The 7,004-nt window shown below is 39.9% G+C and overlaps 1 non-coding gene across 1 annotated transcript; it reads left to right on the forward strand.

The window, feature by feature from the left end:
• The first annotated feature begins 6,299 nt into the window (after positions 1-6,299).
• LOC133828153 (small nucleolar RNA R71) lies at positions 6,300-6,406 on the forward strand. The gene has a single exon (XR_009890790.1). It is a non-coding gene; the product is annotated as a small nucleolar RNA R71 (small nucleolar RNA).
• The last annotated feature ends 598 nt before the right edge of the window (positions 6,407-7,004 follow it).

Genomic DNA, 7,004 nt, shown 5'->3' on the forward strand with positions numbered 1-7,004 from the left:
GAAATAATGATAAGAACACTTACATTATACGAGCGGAATGATTGAGTCGTTTCTTCAGTTTCTCTAACCCTTGTATCCTTTCTATCGCAGAGTATTACCAAGAAATTGAACCATTCTTCAATTTTCTTCACAATCTTCCAAAGTATCCTTAGAATCACCTAGACTAGGGTGGGCAATTCTCAACACATGAGATAGATACAGAGAGAAGAATAATAGAAGAGAAAATTTGAGGCTTAGAAAAGGACTTATGCAGTAGAGAGAGTCTAAAACCTACTAGATCTTTTGATCTTCTCAGAAACCAATGTCTGCCTTCTAAACATCTGTTTTCAACTCTCCCTAAGCATTCCTTTTATAGACTAAATTAGGTCACGTATTTAATTAAAAAGTCAATAAAATAATAGCCAATAATTAGCCTTAGGTCGAAATTCTCATGGCCTATATGCCCGTAAAATTTCTCTTTTAATTATAAGCCCATTGGACTTAAAATCAATGCCTGTATTATTTTTTATAGATTAATTAATTAAATAATTATTCAAATCCTTTATCAAATTAATTATTTATAATTTGAACCTTGATTTAAACTTATTTATTAGTTTAGACACCTAATTTCTCTTTTCTTCTCTAAATTATATAGCTCTGTGAAAATATCAAAAATTAACCTGGTCAACTTTGATAATTCTAATTGATAATTAAATCAATTAATTGAGACTATCTAGATGATTTTATCCAAGGTACAGTGGGGACCATGGGCCTATGAAATCAATCTCCATTAAGTTATCATAAATTTAACTAATAAATTTACTAACTTATTAATTCCTCGTGACTCCACTAATGACTCGGAATTGCACTCATGAATTCATAGAACGCTCTATAAGAAATATAGATACGTTATCAGTTATCCATTGTTACAACCATAATTGTCACTCAATCCTCTATAAATAGTCTACAATGAGATGGGACTAAAATACTGTTTTACCCCTCATTGTATTTTATCCTTAAAACACTTAGTTCCTTGTAAATAATATTTCAGTAAACTAATATTAATTACTGAAATGAGATCTCTATCATTTAGCACCTTGAACCAAACTAAAAGGAAATTATGTTTTACTTCTTCATCAGAAGCTATAGATGTTCATATATATGATTAACACTCCCACTCAATTACACTACCGAGTTCCCAAGATATAATAAGTATGGGCTAGTCCGTAGCGTAAGCTGGTAACGAACAAGTCAAATAACTCAAATAATACAATCAGTTAGAATACTAACAACTCAGAATTGATATTGAATTGACCTATGGTCAACTATATGATATGACTAGAATAGATAATAACGGTATATTTACTTATCCTATCAACTGTCAATATCGGTCTTTTCCGATGTAACAAATACATCCAATTTTATCTACTTTGTTAATGTTCTGGAAATAACATAACACTGCAATGTGTAAGTAGATCATATCGTAGATTGGCAAGTCAGTGTAAATCTTGTGCACTGACTAATCTTAGGACTCACTTATTTTGAACATATAATCATATTTATATTCCACTATGATTACGTCACTATAAATACGATTAGCTATATGCTTGGGATTTAATATAAGTTTATATTAAACAAATAATCATGAAAATAAAACATGTGAGCAAAGTGATTGACCAAGTCAAAAAATGATTTCTATTCTTTTATTGATAATCAATGAGATTACAAATGTTGACCACGATTTTGGCCAACTGCGAGTGGACGCAAAAATGACAATAAACCTTGAATAGAAAATAAATAACACAAGTAATTTTATAGTGGTTCAGCCCCAATTCGTTGGTAATAACCTAATCCACTTGGAGTTGTGATATATGTATCCTACACTTAAGATTAGATGAACATGAGCCAACTGAGTTTCTTAAGTATAAGTAGAAAAATATAGAGTTTCTCTCTCTAGAGAATACAAGCTTTCTCTCTCTAAGCTCTCTCATAAATGCCCCAAGTAACAATCCCAAAGTCTCAAAATTAGAGAGTTTCCCAAGTCTCAAAAAGACCAGATCAGCCTAAATGATGCCATGAGCCATTTATTTATAGGCTCATGGATCGTACATGAGAAATATCCTATTTTGACGGGTTCCTTGGTTGTTTCAACCAACTTTAATTAATAAAATACAAATAAATTCAAATTACAACAATATAGCTATTATTCCAGGATATTTGAGAGATTCCCGCGGTAGTTACGAGCAATTCAGGTTGAAGCTGTTACTGAGGCTTTACTGAAGAGTCACTAGACGGTAACTTCTGAGATTCTCCGACCAAATCCATTCCCGAAGTGACTGGTCAGCCAAGACAACTTTGTCCAAATCACACTACTGGTCGGGCATGGCACACCTCTGTTCGGGCATGGCACGCCACTGGTCGGGCATGGCACACCACTGGTCGGGCATGGCAAATCACACCACTGGTCGGGCATGACACACCACTGGTCAGGCATGGCACACCTCTGGTCGGGCATGGCACACCTCTGGTCAGGCATGGCACACCACTGGCCGGGCATGGCAAATCATACCACTAGTCGAGCATGGCACACCACCGGTCAGGCTAAACTTATTCCTGACCAGTAATATCACAACTCCTTAGGTCAATTCTCAACCTTTTCACCTCTTTAAATAACACATTTATTGAGTATTAATGTGTCATTTATTGACCATGCCCTGCCACTTTTCAATTCGATTGCCACGTCATTGAACAAAATTTTGGGGATAACAACAAAGAAATTGGGTTTTAATTAGGGCATAAAACCCCAACAATTGGCATTTTGAATTTAACAGGTATGGGCAGCTAATTAATACGGTCTGAAAATGGGGAACCTCTCTGCCTTTCCATTTCAATATCTGTTAACTTGGGGGTTGTCAATTCCCTTACCAATCGGGTTAACAGATCCAGCTGGGCTTGGATGTTAGAGTTTGCAGCTGCCTGGGGCTGTGCTGCATTACAAACCTCATCCATTCTCGGGTCCCGAAAAGGCTCGGGCGAAGCTATGTTGTTCGAATTTCGATTTTCCCTGCTGTGATTAAGAGCATCTCAAAGGTCTTCACCTCCCATGGGGCCCATTCGGTTGAAAACAGAATTTGGTCGAGGTCTGCCCCCGGCATTATGGCTGTCTGCTCGGCCTAGCACTGGAGGTGCTCCCTGGACCCCTCCACATCGAGGTGGTTGGTGGTTTGGGACATCCTGCCCTTGGGGGACAAATGGTCCTTCGGGCTGGTTACCTCTCTGACCTTGATTATTCTATTGGCGAACTTGACTTGCTACTTCATCGTGGTCATACCCATCAGCATAATGGGGCCTATATGCGCTACTAACTTCTGGCTCATCTCTTCGGGACCTTGGTCAGTACTCTTGATGTTGTCTGTATCGACCAAGTTGTTGTTGGTAGTTATGGGGTTGACCATTCCTATTTGGTGCTGGAGCTTGGGGGTTGCCATCTCGTCCTGCAGCACCAGGATTCCTGTCACAGGCGCTACCCTGAGATCTTAGCCAAAAATTTATGGCTTGGTCCTATTCCATGCCACGCCTTGGCAAGACCAGCTCATCCATCGATAAAGGTCGTCTATTGTTGTTGGCTTGAGCTCCCCGACCAGATCTATGACTCCTGGTCGGACCTTGGTTCACATTTTGAGGTTAAGCCCCTGGCCCATGCATGACACCTTCACCGAAACTAAAAACGGGAGGACATTGTTGGTTTTGGGCAGTAGTTCCAGTCGCAGTTCCCATACCTTGGGTTTGCTGCTGTTGCATATAATTGTGGATGGATTCAGCCGCCTCCTGAGTTTGGCGCTCCATGTCTTCTTGACGGCCCTGCACCTTCTAGGCATGTCGATCCATCCATTCTTGAAAATCTCTCCTTTTTTTCGAAAGCTTCATTAAGGGCCTCTTGTGCAGTGGCCCGCCCCTGGTTCATGGAGGCAAGCTGATCTTGCATCTGCCCAACGACTTCCCTTGTCTCATCAATTCCAGGGTCGAGTCCTCAATATCAATGTGGGACTCATACCATCCAGGTCCTCTAGCTCTGTAACACTGTTGGTCAGTATCCCGCGCAGTGATTCCACCTGACGTTCCTGCTTGAGTGATTCCAGTAGAAGCAGCAGCCCCTTGTCATATTGCGGTGGGCCCAGCAGTTTGCCTCCTAACACCAGATGGATTCCTAGGAGACAAATCACTTCGCTACCCATTGAAATTGCTTATTGATTGGACTTGGTGAGAAACTTCAGCCTCAGGCTCTGGAGGCTCTTGGCTTGACCTTCTGGTTGAGTCTACCATCCTTGCAGCAATAGAATCCGAATGTGATTGTCTTAGGCTCTCAATGAAAGCACCAAAATGTTGACTAGTTTTTTATTCAACTAACGTGGAGTCAAAATAATTAATTTGAGAGCTTTCAATTAGACAATAAATGAACAATTAGTGAGCCAAGAACCTAGTAATAGTGGGCAATAAATAATAAAGAACAACAAGATTTATAGAGGTTCGGCTCCAAGGATTGGTAATGACCTACTTCCTCTCAGTTTTGCTTTAATCTTGAAGATTTACATAAGATCACAAGGGACTACAAATGGATTTCTAAGTGTAAGAGACAATACAATATGGAAGAATCACTGCTAAACACCGAGCAAAATTGCTCGGTATACTCCTAATACTGATCAGTAGGCTATTTTTCTGAACCCCCTCCACTGTGGTGGAGGGTTTGTACTTATACTATCTGCCTCGTCCCAGGGTTGCGCCTGAGCATAACTTATAGGGAAATATCCCTTTCTTCTCGCGGGTAGTTATAGTCCTATTTGTTAGGAGGTTTGTCCAAGTCTTCAGGGCTGTCAGGCGCTCTTTGCGGGTGGTTAGGCAATTCTCACAGAGCTTCAACAAAATGGCATTCATCCACGTAGGTATATCTGCTTGTCACACTGACTAGCAAGTATCTGGGGGTCCTGGCGAGCAGGTGAGCCTATAGCATGTCGAGCAGTAACTTGTTTGTATTCCATGTAGGTATATAGTGACCAACTTGCCAGGGGGTCTACCCAGTCTACTCCACGTGTCCAAATTTAGTGCCACGTCAAATATGCCAATTTTTGGGATAACAACATTAGATTCACACTGGCCCCTAACTCACATAAATCCTTTGACACCATTGAGCCCCCTATAGAACATGGGATATTGAAACTACCAAGATCTTTAAGCTTGGGAGGTAGCTTCTTTTGAAATATCTCACTGCACTCCTCCATAAGTGCCACTATCTCATAGTCCCCTAGTTTCCTTTTCTTTGAAAAAATTTCTTCATAAACTTCACATAACTTGGTATTTGTTAAAGTGCCTCAACAAATAAGATATTGATGTGTAGCTTTCGAATGATATCCAAAAATTTAGAAAACTGCTTGTCAAGCTTATTCTTTTGAAGCCTCTGAGGATATGGGATCTTTATATGGTGATATGCACTTATTTCTGGCTACTTCTCTAGGTTCTCAGTAACATTTGACCCCCTCACTTCCTTCTCCTTATCAACCACTTTTGGTTCTTTTAACTCCTTGCCACTCCTCATTGATATTGCATTACACTACTCTTTTGGGTTTACCTCAGTAGTGCTTGGTAAGTTCCCTTGAGCATGATTAGTCATCAAAGTAGCCAATTTCCCTATTTAAGTCTCCAAACTCCTGGTAGATGCCTTGGTTTCGGTCATGAACTGGTTTAGTACATCAGATTGTGCTTTAGGTTGTTTCATGTGTATTGGCTATTGTGGTTGTGGTTATGGAGGTGGGAATTTTTGTTGATTTTGAGGGAAAGGATTTTTTGCGGCTTGGTTATTCGTCCATGAGAAGTTAGGGTGATTCCTCCACCCTTGGTTGTATTACATCGAAAAGGGGTTGTTGGTTGGCCTTTGAAAATTTCCTATGGCTTCGACTTGTTCCATATGTATATTATTCATATCCATGGCAAGACACTAATTTAATGGATGGGCTTTCCCAAATGCCCCACATAAACTATGTACTTGCATGGCTTGGGCTGATAGGTTGCTCTGTTGTAATTGTTTCGTTAAAGTTGCTACTTGCACTGTAAGCATGAAAATAACATCCAATTCAATCATACCAGCCACCTTTGTTTGTCCCCTCTTAGTTAGCAACTAATAGTTATTCATTACCATCTCCTCTAACAATTCATAAGCTTTATTAGCACTTTTTCTCATGAACACACTTCTTGCTACAACATCTATTATGGTACGAGTAATACCATTCAACCCATTATAAAAGTTGTGGACTAGCATCCACTTCTCTATACCATGATGTGGGTACTTCCTTAACAACTCTTTGAATCTCTCCCATGCATCATACACCAATTCCCCTTCCGTCTGGTAGAAATTATTAATTTCCCCTCTCAACTTTGCAGCTTTTGCTAGAGGGAAAATCTTTGCTAAGAACTTCTGGGCTAACTCCTCCCATGTTGTGATAGAATTAGCTCGCATCGAAATTAGCCAACTCTTCGCTCGGTCTCATAGAGAAAATGGGAATAAGCTCAATCTAATTGTATCATCACTCACCCCATTCATCTTAAATGTTGGACATAGCTCCAGGAAATTGGCTATATGCAAATTAGGATCTTCAATAGGCAACCCCCCAAACTGAACAATAGATTGCACCATTTGTAATATTGTCAGCTTGATCTCAAAATTATTCGCAGCAATAGTGGGGTGTCTGATGCATGAATGCACTCTCATGATAGTAGGAAGTACATAGTCTCTAAGCATCCTTGGTCCTTGTTCCACTGGGACCTCTGCAATATTTGGAATATTATTAACATTAGCAGCATTGTTTGTTGCATTTCCTTGATTCTCAGCCATGGCAAAGTCCAGCCTTCTCTTTATCTTTCAGTTTTTTCTGCAAGTTCTTTCAATTTCAAGATCTACTAGTATTAATTTCTTTTGTCTACTTCGTCACTGTAACGCCCTGGGTAACCGAGACCGTTACACTGTGTGTTTAAAA

Source organism: Humulus lupulus, chromosome 3, assembly GCF_963169125.1.
Source record: "Humulus lupulus chromosome 3, drHumLupu1.1, whole genome shotgun sequence".
Lineage (NCBI taxonomy): Eukaryota > Viridiplantae > Streptophyta > Magnoliopsida > Rosales > Cannabaceae > Humulus > Humulus lupulus.